A 19,110-nucleotide genomic window follows, 5' to 3' on the forward strand; every position below is an offset into this window, starting at 1 on the left:
TGTAAAATAATCTGGAGAAGGAAATGGAAAATAACTCCAGTGTCTTTGCAAAAAAAAAAAAAAAAAAAAAAAGACAACCCTCCACCCCCTTCCTAAACCCATAAAACAAAAACAAACCCAAAAGGGGTCATGAAGAGTTGAACATGACTGAAATGACTGAGTAACAGGAAAAAATACTTCAAATGCTTAAGGCACAAAGACAAAAGTAAAATAATCCCTGAACTAAAGGAGCTTATACTCTAACAGAGGGAGAAAACATATTATATCCATATCTTATTTATAATACATCACAATTACTTATACATAAATATTAGTCACTCTAGTATATATACAACATTCACATAAGGAATTCTCTAAGGCAAGGACTAGCATTTGGGAGGATAAGGTTTCATGTAGAGGGTGGTGGCTGAGCCAAGACTTGAAGAAATCTAGGGATGTGAGTACAGCGAGTACTCCAGGCATGAGTTTCAGTCATTATAAAGGAACTAGTCAGGAGATGGAGTGCTGTGTGCAAGGAACAGAAAGTAGGTTCATATAGTTGGGTTATAGAGTATGGAGAAGAAAATAATGTGTAAGAAAAATGAAAGGTAGGAAAGAGTCAGGTTATAAAAAGATTTATTTAAATAACAAACAGAGGAGGTTGGAGGTTCAAAGGAGCCACTGGAGTTTCCCGAGTAGATGTGTGTGTGGGGTGACCTGATCAGACATAACAAATTGTTCCAGTAATCACGTGAAGGGTGGATTGGAGTGAGGAGAGATTTGAGAAAGGGAGACCAAATAGGAGCCTACTTCAATAATTCAGGAAAGAGGGGATAAGGACCTAAACTAGTATGGATGGTGTATGATTAAAGAGAAGGTATCAAATATGAGAGATGTCATGGGGTGTAGAAATTATAAGATTTGGCAACTGCTTGGATTTGCAAACCTGGGTATCTTGGAGGATGATGGTGGCTTTGGTAGAAATAGGGAAGACTGGAAGATGAGTAGGTTTTTTTTCCTATAGGAAAGCTAATGGGTTCTGCTTTATAGATGTTGAATGTGAGATGCCTGTGGGACAGTCCATTTCAAAATGTACCCCAGGCATTTGGTGATGGAAGACTGGCATTCACAAAACAGGTTACATCTACATGTAGATCTGAGTGCCATCAGGAGAAAGATAATTGTTAAATGTATGGGAACTGATGAAATCACCAGGAAAGACAGAATAGAGAGAGGAAAGGGTCTAGGATAGAACCTTGGAGTATACCCACAGTTAAGGGGGATGATAGGATAACATACAAATATACACTAATGCTAATGGTTTATGTGGATTTATCTTATATCTTTCTACTTTACTGGTTATCAATGATTTTAAATAATTTTAGTTGACTCTCTAGGGTTCCTTAATTACACTATCAAATCATTTGAAAAAAATAATCATTTTGTTTCCTCTTTGCTTATGTATATTCTTATGTATATTTTCCCCCTTGTTTTATTATGATAGTACAAATAGTGGTAATGATAATGAACATCTTTGCTTTACTCCTAATTTTATTGGAAAGGTTTCTAACTTTTCTCTGTTATATATAATGTTTCCTTTCGGATTTAGGTAAATACCTTTTACTATATTTTAGAAAGTTCTATTATTTCTGTGAATAGTAGAAATGTTAAGAATAATAAAGTATTTCCTATATAAATAATAATTTTTATTTAATATTTATGTTGTTTCTTGTACAGAATTCTTATATTAAATAGTAAGAAACATTCTTATGGTAGAAATGAGTCCTAGATTTTGTCAGAAGCTTTCTTAGTATCCATTGATCTCATCCTATGGTTTATTATTTACATTATTAACATGGCTTATTATATTTATAGCTTTCTTTATGAGGAATCAACCTTTCATCTCTGCTATAAACCCACCTCGGTCATAGTGTATAATTTTGCTAATGTGTTGTTGTAGCCCACTTGTTAATATTTTGTGATAATTTTTGTAGCAATGTTCATTAGAGATATTGGTCTCTAATTTTCTTTCTTTGAATTGTTTCTCTCTGATTTAGACAGCATCATGACAATAAGTCAACAAACATTTGTTAAGTACTGTATTCTAGATACTGTACTAAGGTTGGAAATACAAATTCAAGCAAAAAGAGATGGTCCCTAAAGCAACTGATATTCTAGTGCATATATAATAATATATATAATAAATATCTAATGTATATATTGCAAATATATAACATATATAATATATATCTAATGAAAATAAAAATAACAGCAATAATAATGACAAAATATAAAAGGGAGCTAAAAACAGGAAGGGAGATGAGTGGGGGTGGGGATGTACTGAACAAGGTGGAGAAGTCTAGAGAATCAGAAGTAAAATCCAGAGAGGAATAAGCATAGCTGGATTTGATACTTCCTCAGATGGAAGGAGGAGCTAATGAATCAGAGAGGGAAGGAATCTTCACTCTCTGTAGAATGAAGGTAGAGACGTCTTCCAAGAAGTGATGACTGCAGGGTGGTGATGGTAAAACAGATTTATCAATAGATGTCTTATAATTATAGGCTGAAAGTAGTATTTTCATTGGGCAGCCAAGGGGTGCAGTGGATAAGGCATTAGACCTGGAATCAGGAAGACCTGAATTCAGATCTTTCCTTAGACACTTACTAGTTGTGTGACCCTGGGCAAATCACTTAACCTCTGTGTGCCTCAGTTTCCTCATGTATAAAATGAGGAGAATAATAACACCTATCCACCAAGGTTGTTGTGAAAATAAAACAAAATAATATTTGCAAAATGCTCAAAGAACTATATACATGATAACTAATAGTAGTAATATTAGTAATATGTTTATTATGTGAAAATACAAAGGATAACGTCTTAGAAAAAAGTATATGTTATATCTTTAAAATCCATAGCAATAGTTTATCTTGCCATGAAACATACATTAAACATATGTTTAATACCATATTCAGATAATAGAGTGTTATTCTATTCAAGTATTTGGTTGCTGTCATAAAACGATCATTAAATAGTACCCAACAATGGAAAAAGACAATGGCATGTGATACAGTGTGATTAACTTTTGATTTTCTTTGATTTATACAGTATTTAGCTTGCTTCTACATAGTTTTTCACATTGTTTCTGCCATCAGACTGTGAACCCCATGAGAACAGGATTGTCGTTTGCTTTTCTTAGTATCCCTAATACTCAGCACAGTTTCTGGCATGTAGTAAGGGTTTAATAAATGTTTAATGACTGTTTAAATAAATAAATTTACGTAAATGTTTAAGGACACAGCTATAACTAAAGTGCCATTAAAACATAACCAGTACAAGTATAGAGTCTCCCTAAGTGCCATATGGCTGTATGCTGAATATCAAGCTCCATAATACTCCACATTTCTTCTTTCCTCCTTGTGACAAATTGCTACTGGGGTCACCATATTCAGTTAGATCAATATTTGACTCCTACAGATTTGCTTGACTGGAAGCTCAGTGTGTGTAAAGTGGTGCTTCACCTCTGGGGTCACCACCTTGTGGACTGCTTCCCTCAGTGTGCTACCCCAGTGGGGAAAGGAAAAGGCAGAGTGGAAGTTACGCCATAGAAATTTGTGTATCAGCGTATGAGGGGCAAGCACTCAGATCATTCCTGTTGGAATCTTGTTTTCATATTTAGACAGATAAATAGGGACCCAGAAATACCTCTTTGTATTTAATGAGAACTGCACATGGTAGCTTGGGTCAAAGTAAAAGGTAATGGTAAAAAAGGCACCCATCCTTAAAAAAATCACTAGCTTTTGGCATCCTTTCAGCCTGTTGTGCCACATGTCTGAGCACAGTCAGTGCTCCTGATCTCTATTTCTTCTCTGTTCATTACTTTCTAAATTCTCTGTCATCTGGCTCACCACCAAATCACTCAATGGAAATAGCTCTTTCCAAAGTTAATAATGATCTCTTAATTGTCAAATCTAAAGGCCTTTTATAAGTCCTCACCCTTCTCGAACTCTTTGAAGCATTTGCTACTATTGGCTATCTTCTCCTCCTGGCTCCTCTCTCTTCTTGGGATTTTCCTGATACTTCTCTGTCTTGGTCCTCCTGTCACCTGTCTTAAAAACAGAATAAAAATTTTTTTTATTGATATCTTTTATGCTCATATCACTTAAATTTCCCTTCATGTCCTTTCCACTCTCAGAGAATAATCCCGTATCACAAAAATATTTTTTCAAAGGAAAATATAAAGCAAGAGAAAGATAAAGGAAGAAGAGGAGGAAACAGCTGGCAAAACTATTCAGTACATTGAAAAAATCTGAAAATATATGAAATGCTTTATAGCTCTGGACCTACCGTCTCTGAAAAGGAATGCATGTGTAGAAGTTGGAGGGGTGGGGCAGACAGGAAGCTCATTAATTTATATCTTTCTTTGAAACCATGCTTGTTCTTTGTAACATCTATGTCATCAGGGAAGATGGAATTTTACTAATGAAATTTAACAAAAATCTGTGTAATTGATAGAAGGGATTAAAAAAAGAAATTTAATAAACACAAATATGCTTCCTCCACTTGAAGCTACTTCTCTTCTCAAAGTATCTCTTTTAGCTACGACAGACATTAAAATCAAGTATACAACAAACTGAACTTAGAAACATATTTTTGAATCATTGTATCACAAAGTGATACTAAGACATTCACAAATAATGCAATATATTCCATGATATTTCTCTCACCTCAAATTCAATAACTAGTGATATTTTAATGGGTAAAAGGATTTTTATATCATTAATAAAATATTATTTTCAAAATATTCATCTATCTCATCTCTCTTAAATTTCTATCTTTGAATAGTTTTATGTACTATTAGTACAGTAATACATTTTAATTTATAAATAAGTAGATATGCTCATATTGGTGTTGTGCTTAGAATTTTTTCTTTTACCGATACGGGTGCTAATCAAAACGTTTGAAGGCCACTGGTTGAAGTGACACGCCCATAACTACACAGCTGGTAAATGCCAGAATTGGGACTCAAACCCAAATCTTCTTAACCTGAGTTCACTGGACTTTCTGCTTTATTTACACATTATCTTCCTTTTTAGAATGTGAGATCCTAGGGAGCAGGACCTGTTTATACCTTACTTTATATCATCTGTGTATCAGGATATATAGTCAGAGTTTAATATAAATGCTTGTTGACTGACTATGCCACATTCCTTCTGCCCTAGTAAATATAAGGCATTAAACCCTTTGAAAGTCTGATTCCCTTTCATCCCTGAGAAAGAGAACGTAGGGGCATAGCACAAGTCCTGGCTTTCCTGAGGTTGGATTGATCTCAGATCTGAAGTAGTGTTTGGATTGAATCTTGGGCGGCCTTTTTGTGCTATACCAAGGACTTCTTTGCTATAAATCCAATTTCCAGGGTAATACCAGCCCCTTAGACTTGGAGGCCTGAGGGTCACTTGCCAAAACATTCATCCCATAGTAGGCAAGGTTTTTGTCAAGTTTGTTTGTCATCGATGTTTCTCAATGTGCCATATTTTGGAGGTACCTATAAGAGGCATGAGGAAGTTTCTGTGAGAACAAAGCACTGAATTTGTTTGATTTATTAAAAATCCACCCTTGCCTGAGGGTCTCTGTGTGTGCATACAAAATACCTCAATTAAATTCAAACCAACAGCTAAAATTCCCTGTCAAGAAAATGAAATGTCCCCAAAATACCCAATATGGAATGCAACAAAACCAAAAAGACCTTTTGCCACTTATTCAAGGTCAGCAGGGTGGCAGACCAGTGCACTATGATTGGGTCATGTGTAGGCCGAGTTAAGGGGTGCAATTCATTCAATTTGATTTAATATATGGCTTTTTCCGGCCTTCATTGGACAGAAGTTTTCAAAGCACCTACTATGTGCAAGGCATTGGGGAGAGGAAGAAAGAAAAAGAAAGGAAGGACGAAAGAAAGAGGAAAGAAGGATCCCTGATACCAAGGAGTTTACATTCTACTGAGAATGTAATATACAGACAAGAAAGTAAATGAAAAGCGTGCACAATGTATTAGAGTCATTTCCAGAGGAAGAAAGTGCTTGTAACATCTGGCGAACCTATATGGTAGGCCAGTAGAAACCACTTTATATTAACACAAATTCCTTCAGAATTCAGTATGAATTAATTGCAAAGGCTCCTGGGAAGGTTTTAGAGGTATTTCAGAGGTTCACACCACAAGGTTCTTTATGATATATAATCAAGATCAACTTTGATAAGAGAATGGGCATTTTGATAGAATATGAGGGGTGGGAGAAAGGGAGGAATAGATCAGAGCCTTGTCTTGAATGGAGGGCTTTTTAATTTGTGACTAAAGCAGGATTTGAATCTGGGCCTTTCCGATTCCAAGTCTGTTCAGGGTTCTATCCACTATTCTACTTATTTCCTTGTCATTTTTCATGTGTTTCTGGTATTTTCAGTGCCTATCACATAGTAGGTACTTAGCTGGGCAGCTAGGTGGTACAGTGGATAGAGCACCAGTGCAGGAGTCAGGAGGACCTGAGTTCAAATCTCATCTCAGATACTTGACACTCATTAGCTGTGTGACCTTGGGCAAGTCACTTAATTCCAGTTGCCTCATCCTGGGTCATCTCCAGTCATCCTGATGAATATCTGGTCACTGGATTCAGATGGCTCTGCAGGAGAAGTGAGGCTGGTGACCTGCACAGCCCTCCCTCACTCAAAACAAAGTCAAGTGCAAGTCATGTCATTGTTTCTCTGATGGCATGGTCTTCTTTGGCAATGAAGGATGAACACACACAGTAGGTACTTAATCATTACTTGTGAAATAGAACTCAGTGGGTTGGATTAAGATAACTTACTTCTAAGCTCTCTGATTTAGCCTTGTTTTTGCTTTTTGACTACAACCAAAAATTGGATTTTATTGGTGTAGAGAACTTTCATAGCTGTTAAAATCAAGCAATGATATGGAACCCAGCACCTATCAAGGCAATCCATTCTATTTTGAAAGTGTTTTAGGAAGTTTTTCTTTATATTGAGTTAAATATTTTTTTGTTGTTCACTTATTTCTATTGCGTCCGACTCTTTGTGATCCCATTTGGGGTTTTCTTGGCACAGATACTGGAGTGACTTGTCATTTCCTTCTCCAGTTCATTTGACAGATGAGGAAACTGAGGCAAACAGGATTAAATGACTTACCCAGGGTCACAAGCTAATAAGTATTTGAGGCCAGATTGGAATTCAGGTCTTCTTAACTCCAAGCCTGGCACTCTATGGGTACCCAGCACAGTGGTTAGAGTCAAATTAACATCTTATAATTCACACTCACTGGGGCTAGTTCTGCTACGTGAGGTCAAGTAGATTATTTTTTATCTCTTTTCCATGATAGTCCTTTAAATACCTGGATAATCATGGTAACAGCTTGGTTGCAAAGTGCTTTCCATATGTTATCTTATTTGAACCTCACAACATACCCTGGGAGGTAGATGATATTAACCCCATTTTAGAGATGAGGAAATGGAGACTGAGAAAGATTGTCTGAGTGACCCAGAGAATTAGCATCTGATCAGGAACTCAGATCTAGGTACTCCTGACTGCAAGTTGACTATTCTCTCCATTACACCACACTACCTCTCTTATCTCCAGGCTGAACATCCCTGGTTCCTTCAGCTAATTCTTCCAGAGATGAGTTTTCTTCCCTTCTTGTACTTTGCAACTTCTGCATCCCTGAAAAACAATGTATGGCATTCACATTGCAGATTACAATCAGTTGAGTTATTGCACAAGACAATCCCTGTGAAATGGAAGACTATTTAACAAATCATTATTATAAAGGTGAAAGAAATCAGGTACTGACTTATACCATGGAGTCTGAGAATTCAACATGGGAGGATTTGGTTTGATCTAATATTTTAGATGGTTTTAAAGAAAGAAGCATTGTTCCTTTGAAACTTAGCGATACAGAATACAGGCTTATGGTGTCAGGTCCTAAAAGAAGTTAGTTTAGACCTAAAAGAAACCAAGATCTTGGGAGGCAAAAACATTAACTAAACTAAAATGTGAAACCTTTGAGAAGGGCTCTCCCCCGTTACTGCTGCTCAGACCATTCCTGTGATCATATCAGTTGTTGTTCAGTCATATCCAACTCTTCATGACCCCATTTTGGGGTTTTCTTGGCAAAGATACTGGAGTGATTTGTCATTTCCTTTTCCAGCTCATTTGACAGATGAGGAAACTAAGATAAACAGGGTTAAGTGACTTGCCCAGGGTCACTCAGTAAGTGTCTGAGTCTGAATTTGAACTCAGAAAATGAGTCTTCCTGATTCCAAGCCCAGTGCTGTAATCACTGTGCTACCTAGATACTCTGGGCTTTTTGCCAGTACTCTGTGGCAAATACTGTTGTCATAGGATCATAGATTACAGCTGGAAGGGACCTAGAGATCATCTTCCCCTACCCTTTCATTTTGTAGTTGAGGGAACTGATGTTCAGAAAGGTTAAATCACTTTCTCAATTCACCTAGGAATTAAGGGGCAGAGCTGGTATCTAATCTCAGATCTAAAGACTCCCAAGTTTACTCATAGTTTTGAACCATTTTAACGAGTCAGAACGCTTTTTGGCTTCATTCTACAAGGATGCCCCCAAGGAATCATTTTCTTATAGCACTGCTGTCCTTTCAAAAATTTCCTATTCTTTGATGATGTTGCATCAGGGAGACTTCACTGATACGGCAGATTCTTTGAAATGGAAACTCTGGCATAGTGACCTTTCTCTCAGATAGCCTAATATAGACTTCCTGCTTTAACGGGTAAACAGTCCTTCATCCAAATTGTATACATCTAGAAAGATTCCTGCCCTGTCTCCTTCCCTTCCCCTTCCTTCCATAGTGGGCTAGGAGTTGCAAGTGGTTGCAGAAGTATTGACAGTGTTTACAAAATTATTATCTAATATTTCTGTGGTGCTAGGAGATGCACATGCCTTCCATGGTAAAGAAAGTTGGGCCAAAGAAAATGACCAAATTCTTGCCCCAAGGAAACAGTGTTTTGAATGATGCAATTTCAGGGAAAAGGCAATCTGAGTTGCCAGGAACTTTTCTCTATATTGGTAGTTTTTGTTCATATGCTGTGTTATCAAAAAATGATAGGAACCAGTATTAAAACTCCCTGAAATTACTTTCAAGTGCTTGTCAGATGGTTTTGCCTAGACATCCCTGTAAGCTTCATACCCAAATCAAACTATCCATTTCATTTGCTAGTCTACTTTTCATTGTAAAAGTCACAGAAGCTTTGCAGTCTTTTCCATAAAAGATTTATTTCATCATCACCAGGCATAGTGGATAGAATAAGAGAATCTGAGTTCAAATATTGGCTTTGCCACTGTGACCTTGAATTTAAGTAATTTTTGAGTTGTTTTTGACTCCTTAGGACCCAATCTGAGGGTTTTTTGTCAAAGCTACTAGAGTGGTTTGCCATTTACTTCTCCAACTCATTTTATAGATAAGGAAACTGAGGCAAACAGGGTTAAGTGACTTACCTAGGGTCACATAGTTGGTAAGTGTCTGAGGCCAGATTCAAACTCATGAAGATGAGTCTTCCTGACTTTTCTGGTGTTCTAGCCATTGTGCAACCTAGCTGCCCCTGACCTTGGATAAGTCACTTTAAATCAGTGGGCCTCATTTTCCTCATCTTTCACATGAAGACCTGAAGAGATTGGACTAGATGGTTTTTAAAGTCCCTTCATGTTTGCAATCTATGATCCTATGAATTTGTGTTTTTATTATGAATAATAATATAGACAGCAATGACAGCCATAGCTCTAGTAAGAGTACTGTGGACCCAGAGAGCTTTAGTTCCCAGCATCCACAATGGGAAGGCTAAGAGACCAGAGTGCAGCTAAGTTTTATAGCATGGTGGAAAATTACAAAATAAATTTTACTCACCTCTTAATGGGAGAAGGAAGGACCTCTGGTGTGGAAAAGTGACAAAAAGCCTTGGGTCATACCTTTAGACAAAAGAAAAGATGGATGGAGGTAGAAACAACAGCAAATCCTGATTCCTGAATATACATAGTCTCCTGGGGACCCCTCTTAGAGGCCATATTTAACCTGGAGAAGGGAAAACTTAAGGGCAAATATTTGTAAAATATGTTATGTGGAAGAAGCCCAACCAATTTTTCATTTCCCACCAGTTGTTCTCTTTGGATTAAATCCACCACCATCATACTGTGCTGGGTACCTTCTCTCTCCTCCTCACAACTTTTTTTTTTTGTGTTGTCTTCTCCCATTAGATCGTAAGCTTCTTGAGGGAAGGAACTATCCTTTATTTTCTTCTTATTTGTATCCCCAGCCCTTAGCACAATGCTTGGCACATAGTAGGCACTTAATAAATGTTCATTGCATTGTGTCATATTGTAAGAAGAATTAGGTTCTGGAAGGAAAAACTAGAACCAATGAAAAGACAAATTTGGGGTTCATATATGGGAAAACTTCCATTAATTAATTAAGGGTTGTCTCCAGAGGTAATGAGTTCTCTGTTGCTGGAGGCTGACTGGCCTCTTGTTGGGGATAAGGGATTCTATGCTTTGGTTGAAGATTATATTGGATAATTTTTGAGATCCTTTCCCACTAGAGAATCCTGGGATTGTTGTTCACATCCTCAAACAACCTACATTTCTAACTGAAGAAAATTTCAGGGCAGAGAACATATTCATATTTGTGTGGATTCTGATATCTGAAAGTGTGACCCTCATAAAGATGTGGCTGGAATATATAAATTTCCCTTAAAAGGATGCTCAACTAGAGAATTATGTCATCTAGAAAACTATCAAGGACTTAGTTTACTCTTAGTTTTATCTGACTTTCTTTGAATTTCCTTCACTTTTTGCTTCATTTCAATGCTTTTCTCTTGTCTTTGCTTCTGCCTCGGTTTACCAAAGCTAGAGTACAGGAATCACCTAATGTGCAGACACCACTTCCTGCTATCTTTTATGGTTTGACAATTCATCTCCACCCAATTCTCTGGATTTTTGACTTTCAGAACTGTGGAGTTTTTGGTAGGGAAGGGAAGGTTAAAGTATTATTCCAGCAATATTCTTATACCATGCTATAAATACAAGATGAGGTCAAACCAAAAAAAGACATAAAAACAAATATCCATTATCTGGAGATTCATGGCTTCTAGAACTTTCCCCAACCTCCAAGCAAAGAATGAAATACTGTTCCTCTGGGACAGTCCCCTCCTGGTTTTGGATGAGTAGAATGGTTGTTTCGGGGGAATATGATGGTGCTGCTCCTTTAAGTCCTAATCAAACCACAGATATGAACAAGGACAGTAGGGTGGCACTTCTTAGTCTGGTTTAGCTAAATATTTTCAATAACCATGGCTACTTTTTCCTATAGGCAGTGGAGAGTTCTTCAAGTTAGGGTGTTATGGACCTGGTGCTTTACTAATCTTTCCATACTCTTCGCATCTGTATATCAGAACTCTAATCAATCCTTAATCTCTTTGATCTGCAGCCAATTCAGCATTAAGGTTTCAACCAAGTCATGTCTGCTTGCCTATCCATTTCATTAATGCTACTTTTCACCAGACTCACTTGAAAGAGTTTTTATCCCTAGCAGCACCAACATATTCATGATAACTTTAGTGCGTGGTAATTTCAACATAGGTGAGATGTCTGTGGTTGGCAGGGTGGGTGAGAGTCCTTTCCATGGGATACAACAGCTGAATCTTCTGCTGGGCAGAGCTTCATTGACAGCTAGATTTAACTGCTGCTTCCAGGGTGTCTTCAGGGTTTGGAATTTTTCTACATCTCCACTGTCAAATGCATAGAGGTTATCAATCAGTCACTGCCTTTATATGTCAGTAGAGACTCTAGAACAGGGTAAATGAACAATTCCCCCCAATTTTAAACTTTTTAACCAAGAAGTCCTGAAAGGATCTAGGTTAAAAGTTCCTTGCTGCTGCCCAAACACTGGCATTTTATGATACCAGTATTGTCCCGGACAATGAGAGGTTTCTAGTTGTTTGATAATATTTGATACAAGGGTCATAGAAACAACCATGCATGGACACCACATGAAGAAGACTGGCATTTCTTCACATCCTTCTTGTCTCCTTACAATCTGTAGGTCTTCAGGGTTTAATTTCTAAGTCCCAAAGACTATTTTATATAGGTTCACTGCTTTGTTGCTGCTTTCCCAGAAAAATAAAAACAGTATTAGGATCTATCATCTGACCATATGGGTGATGATGATGACAGTGGTGGTGATAATAATACTAATACTACCAAGGATAATGATTAACATCTTGCAGTGCTTTAAGATTTGTAATCTGGTTTGCAAATATGATCAAGCTGTAAACTTTCAACAACTTTGGGAAATAAGTGCTATGATTATCTCCAATTTGTACCTGAGAAAATTGAGGAAGACAAGAGGTTAAGTAACTTGCCCAGATTCACAGAATTAATATTTGAGGTCAGATTTGAATTTAGATCTTTCTAACTCCAGGCTTACCATTCTAGCCACTGTGCTATCTAGCTGCCAGAGCAAGAAGACTTGCTCTGTGGTCAAACTCACTGAAAACATTTTCAAAAAGCTTAATAAAACTATCTCTTTTGATAAAGCAGGTGTCTTGAACAAAATAAGGGGCCTAAAGAGTGAGTTGGTGATACAATTTCTTGGTAGAGAGCTCTTCTAGTCAGTGTTCAGCACATCCTTCGTGATGGTGGGAGTCAAGGCTTATCCGGCTCTGCTCTGGGTGGAACTCTGAGGAGGTCTCTGGGGGAAGCTACTAGTGCTGACCTCAGAATTACATTTGACTCTGTGTATTTTTTTTTCTGTGCTCTTGCTTAGAAATTTGCTTCCTCCCCAACCCTTAAATCCTCTTTGCTATACTGGCTAAAATCTTCATTTGGCTAAGAGATTCCATATAACGCTACCAAAGATCACTGGCTCTGCTTCCTACCCAGCCTCTATAGCCATTATCCAAGGGACCAAACTCAGGAGAGATGTGACTTGAAAACTGGCTTCCCAGATGCTGTAAACCTTGCCTTTTCAGTAGCCAGAAGTACCAAGTCGGAAAAAGAAGTTCTTAACACTGAAGTCTTTCACATTGTCAAATGGCTCAGTGTCAGAAATTGATATGGTTTTCTCAAAGGAAATGACATAGAAGAAAATGTACTACCATCTGCTTTGCCACTAAGGACCATGGGACCTTTCCATCCTACTTGCATCTGAAATCTCCTACATGTGTTCTGTCCCTTCATTAGAATGTGAGCTCATTTGAGAGCAACAACGGTCTTACATTTTTATTTGCATCCCCAGTGCTCATGGACACAGTAAGTTTTTAACAAATGCTCATTCATTCATTCAAAGAGCCCACAAAGGCAATTAGACAAATGGGAACTAGGGGAATCCAGAACACTTTTATGTGTTTGACAGTTGCCCAACTAATTCCTGTGATTTAGTTGTTACAAATTTATTTATTTCGCTCAGAGAAGGAAGCTGGGATAAATTCCAGCCAGTGGGTTCTAAGAATGCATGCATTTATGGATTATCCAAATCTCGCAGCTGTCCAAGTGAACAGGAGATCACCCTGCTTTTTCATTACATTTGCTTAGACCCTATGAAGTTTTATGGAAGCTGATAGAGGTTCTAGGCAAATTCTGGTGTAAAAACTACCTGATCTTTCTACCTTCAATACCAACAATATTTCCTTAGATAGTGCTTAAAGATTTACATTCGCTTTCCTCACAAAAACTCAATAAGATAGGTTAGTGCAGGCATATCTTATCTATATTTTATAGACAAGGAAATGCAATTAGAGAAATTATAAATTTTCCCTGTGATACATAGAGATTAATTACCAGAGACTAGAACTAAATTCTTTTCCCGACTTTATGACCAGTATTCTTTATTTTTTGCAAAATTTAAATTTTATTTTTTTTACTATGAACTTAATCATTGAAAAAGTGAACATTTCAGTACGCAAAAATGAGTAGAAAAGAGAATTTATATGAAGCTGAACTGCTAATGTATAATTTGTTTTAAAGTATTAAAGTTAAATTTAATAAGTAGTAATGATATTCCCTTTTTTATTCCCTTCTGAATCTTCTTTTAATTATTTTCTGTGTACTCTAAAAATGTTTTATTCACTTTCCCCTCTACCTTTATCCTTACCCTTCATCCTCACTAAACTTTTGCTTGTAAGAGATAAGTATAGTCAAGTAAAATAATTCAACTCATTGGCAGTGTCTGAAAATCTATATCTGTAGTTCATTTTTGCCCCTCAAGAGGTTGGTGGTATGGTTTAATTTCTAGTTCTCTCTATTACTCTATACTGTCTCCCAAGTCCTTGTGGTACTGCTTACTGAGGCCCTCTTAAATGATGTTTAGAGAACTTTGCTAGGGTTATTCCTTTGGGTAAAGATGTTATAAAATTTTCTCAGTTCTAAAATATGGCTGACCTCAAACTATTTGCACAGGAAGATGATGTGTAAGGAGGGTTAGGGTTGGATTGGAGAATCTGCAGCCTTAAGGCCATATGTGACCTTCTAGGTCCTTAACACAACAAATTTTTTTACAAAACAAAATTTGTATTCAGTCAAAAGGCCACACTTAAGGACCTAGAAGGCCACATGTGGCCTTAAGGCTGCTTAACGTTGAAGGTTCCCCAACCCTGGGTTAGGGATTGAACCTGTTATTTCATTGTTATGGAGATCTCCTGGATGAGGAAGCTAGGGATGTAGTTCTCTGAAACTCAAGATTCTTAAGAAGTTGTCTAGAGGTTAAATGACTTGCCTAGGGTCATATGGCCAGGAGGCAGGATTTGAACCCGGCCAGCTCTCTATCTACCATGCCATGCTAGCTCTGTTGGAGATACATCTTGCGTAGGGTCCAGTTTGGATGCTTTGGTGTCTGCAGTCTTCTTGTCCGTGTAGTGCCTTCTTGGAGAGGTCATATTAGCAAATTTGGAATGTCATCTATTCATGTGAATACTCACTCATGAAGGAGTTACTGACTGGGTCAAATCCATAGGAATCAATAGAATACAGGAATTAGGACTAGGATGAGGCATTTAGAAGACTGGAGAGATTGGGAGTCAAACCAAAATCCAGTTAAGAACAGAGTTGTCATTAAATAATAGTTTGCCCTGTTTCACTGTAGGATTTACTAGGTCAAGCAGAACTACATGTACCAATCAGCCTCCTTCTAGTTTCTAAGAAGGGCAAAATTGTTAATTGTCAAGACCTGAACACATTTAATCAGCAAAATGCAATGAGATAGAAGGAATGTCCTACTTTGATGTACAGGGTATCCCCAAAGTCATTTTAAAATGGCACTGAGACTTTGGGGGACACCATGTAGTTAATGCTTCTAAATCAGAGGTTGATGGTCACAGTACTTTGAACCAAGGCTGATGGTAACCTTTCATGAGCCAGTTCATTTTACCTAGTCAAGAGCCACAAATGGCATTTCTAGCTGTACCAAATGTTGGTCACTAAAGAGAGAAAAATGAATCAAATCTAGAAAACTTTCACTGGAATCAAGAGGGCTCAGGGCATGCTTCCTGTAGGAGGTGGGATTTTAGTTGGGACTTAAAGGAGACCAGAGATGTCAGTAGTCAGAGTGGAGAGAGAGCATTGATACTTACCATGTTAACATTCTGACAACAATGGAACAGTAAAACATCTAACTGAGATGTAAATGAGTAATAAAACGAGAACTCCTGTTAGCCTCATTGTTGAATGTCCCCAGAGTAGCTTAAGAAACAGAATCCTCAAAGACACACTACTCTGACAAGGAAAGGCATGGACTCTCTCTCTTTAATCAAAGCACAGTTGGAGATTTCAGTGAAGGACCAAGCCCAGGTTGCTTGCTTTCCTGCTTATCTTCCAGTACATCTGGAACAAGTCTATAACCTGTCTCTCTGGAAGACTCTTCATTATACAGGCTCCATCTATGTCCTGTCTTGGATTGCCTCAGGTGTTTACTTAGATGTTTCTTCCTCCATACTTCCTGAGTTCTCTGCTCAGCTCAGTGTAGCTACCAACCCAAGCAGAAATGCCCATTACTCTTCCATCTTCTTGGTAAGAACAACGCAACAAAACATTCTTCCCTGGCAATTACTTCGAGAATGATCTTTCTTAAAACACTGCATCCCTGATGAACAAGTACCTTTCTGCCTCCTGACCAGAGGGAGGGGGAGCTGTACCCATGTCCAACAGGCTACATTAGGGATTTAATATGAGACACTGCAGCCTCATCTCTTTCATCTGGCTGGATTTTATTTTGTACTTAAAAAATAACGTATGCAGAAACCTACAATAGTCTGTTTTGTTTAAGACTATGTCATTTTGTTTTGTTTCTATACTTAGAAACAGAAAAAAGTCAGAAAATTATTTCCTTTCTTCTTCAAACACTGATAGAGTCCAGATTTTAAATGATCAGACAATTAACAAGTTTACCAAAATAGTGTCATTTGTTTGCTTATGAAATTTTCAGTTGTAGACCTACGTCTGCTTTTGTCCATCTCTCTAATTTTCTGTCTCTTCTTAAACCTCATCTAAAAAGTGCTTCTTTCCTTCCATGACTACTCTCCTTAATTTTCCCCAGCCCACAATTTTTGGTTAGTCCCTGAAAGGTCTAAGAACATCATCTGGTTGAAAGACAACTCTAATGAACTAGCATTGTGTTGTCTGTTGTAAGCAACATGGGCTCAAATCTTCTGTGAAGTCTGGATCTCAATTTATTAACCACCCCAGGCATGTCTACTTTTTTCTATAAACAAATTTTATCCCCCCACCCCTTTTTTAAAAAAATTGACTCTCATTTTGGGGAATAAGAAGCTTAAAAAAACAAAAAAAAACTCAAATGACTTGCCTTTCTTTCTTTGAAGTTAGAGGATGTTGTTAGTGATAAAATGGAAACATTGAGAGTCCTGTTCATTTCCTATGCAAGTTTTCCACCTCTTTCTTCTTTCCAGTTCCAGGTTTAGACTTCTTCAAAGTTTAAATCTTTAAAGTTTATGGCAGATGCAGCTGATAGGAAGTTAAGGATGTGGCAATATCAGGTGTAACCAGAAAGGCCTTGTGTTTGGAGGAGAGTGCATCTTTCCCTTCTTTCCTTCCTCCATCTCCCAAATCGATCAATTGCTTCCCTGGTGTTCTGGAGGCGGCAGATGGAGCATGTGCAGTCTGGGAGCTCTGGAAACACTCCTGTTCCTCCTCCTTGCTTCCAAGACTTGTTTGGGTTTCATTATCTATTTCATCCAGAGTGAACATGAGCTATTAGCGAGTTCTCAGAAAACAATTGTTTGGCGGGTAGACAGGAATGTTCTCACATTCTTTTAGCAGCTTTTTTCTTTTGCCATACAAAGGACAAAGCTTCTGCTGTTCAATCAACTTTCCCCACCTGTTAGTACTGTAAGGGAGCCAGGCATGGTTTTTGTTTTTTTATGGCTTTTTTTAGTCCACAGCTCTGTGACTGTGTGAGAGAAACCCTTGTTGTGAGGCATCATGTTTAAGGGCGTCGTTAGCACAGACATGCAAAATACGTCTGTTTTCTGGTTTAGAAGAAGGGGCCTGTTGCATAGGCTCCTGAGTATATGCATGGTAGAAAAACATAGAACAAGGGGTGGTCTTTTCTCCCCCCACCCCCAGAACAAGCAAGACCTCTCTTCTTTTTAAACTCTCAGCATTCCCTGTGCAGGTTGAGGAAATGCCAGAGCTAACAGGTGTTTTGTATTGTGCCCTGAAGGTCAATAAATTAGAGCTTTGTTGGACTAGAAAAGAGAGGGAATTCCAAAGCTTCAGATCCCCCAATGGAAATGCCCCTTAGGCCAGGTCTAAATAAGGGAAATAGTATTGGGGCTAATCCAAATTATTTTGCCAGGTCTATACTAAGATAATAACTCACTTATAGGTCCCTTGAAGTTGTTTGTTTAACTTTGTTGTCTACACAGCGATTCATTAGCAGGTGTGAATAACGTTAGAAAAACACCACAGAATCATATTTCTCTGTCTCACCAAAGTTCAGAGCACTAGTTGGAATAGGGTAAGATGACTGCGAATGGAAAGCCATTTAGGGATGTTTGGGAGGCAATTCATAACAATTAAAGCTCAATATTTATAGTTTGCCCAGTTTGAAAAGTGCTTTTCTTCTGCCCTGAGTGTCATCCCCATTTTACAGATAAGAAAAGTGAGGATTTGAGAGGTTAAGTGACTTGTCCAGAGCAGGAATGTGAACCAAGGTCTTTTAACACCAGCACTAATTAGCATTAGCAGGACGCCCTTGGTGGAAATGGCATTCCCACCCCCCAAATAATAGTATCGAAGGCTACTAGATTTAGAGCTACAGGCGGTCTTACAGTATGATCTCCAGGACAATGTTACCTCTGCATCACTTGAAGAGTCTAAAGAACTGGTGCATCTAACTAGATGGAGAGCAAACTGGATAGAGATTCCTAGCAGGAGACTCAAGAGACCCAATAATTACTGAACTAACCAGAAGTCAGTTTTACTATAAAATAAAATGTAGGAGATAACTCTGTCTGAGGCATCCCTATCTTCTGCATTCCCTTAGGGTCATCTTTAGAAAGGATTCCAATCCAGATGTAATCATCCCCTAGTCTCTTTTGGGTCCTGTGATTTCTGTAGGGTCAGGCTAGACTTGCTACATTGAAGTTCTTTGGACCATCATTAATCTGGATGGATGGATGGCCCATGGGAGAAGGGATTACAAATGGAGTGTAGTAGGTAAGACAATGCTAAAGAGGCATTTCTGAAGCATGGATCTTTTCTGGGCTTGTGTCACCAAGTTTCCCTCAGTGAATGAAAAGAAGGTCATTCCACAAGAACATTGGTAGTACTAGATGGAATGTTAGCATCCAGAAGCACAGAATCACTCAGTCTCAGAGTTGGAAATGACCTCAGGGATCATATAGTCCGGAGTTATAAAACATGAGGCAGGATGCATTGCAGTTGTAACACTCTTTTGTACAGAGTCAGATAGAAATGTAATTGGGACATATTTAACAGAATAAATAAAAATATAATAGAACATAGATAAAGTTGATATGTGGTTTTCCAAGTCAATATGCAGTCTTATGTATGGCTTATTGCCTGATTCTATTTGAGTCTG

General features: G+C 37.9%; 1 long non-coding RNA gene and 1 pseudogene across 1 annotated transcript; both read right to left on the reverse strand.

Annotated features, from left to right (window-relative positions):
- Positions 1 to 2,804: 2,804 nt before the first annotated feature.
- LOC140501159 (uncharacterized) lies at positions 2,805 to 17,671 on the reverse strand. Its single transcript, XR_011966080.1, has 4 exons — positions 16,852 to 17,671; positions 9,910 to 9,971; positions 7,604 to 7,699; positions 2,805 to 4,086 (listed from the first exon to the last, which is right to left on the reverse strand). It is a non-coding gene; the product is annotated as an uncharacterized lncRNA (long non-coding RNA).
- Positions 11,281 to 12,150, reverse strand: LOC140501158 (26S proteasome non-ATPase regulatory subunit 13 pseudogene; annotated as a pseudogene).
- Positions 17,672 to 19,110: the final 1,439 nt, after the last annotated feature.

This window comes from Notamacropus eugenii, chromosome 4 (genome assembly GCF_028372415.1).
Source record: "Notamacropus eugenii isolate mMacEug1 chromosome 4, mMacEug1.pri_v2, whole genome shotgun sequence".
NCBI lineage: Eukaryota > Metazoa > Chordata > Mammalia > Diprotodontia > Macropodidae > Notamacropus > Notamacropus eugenii.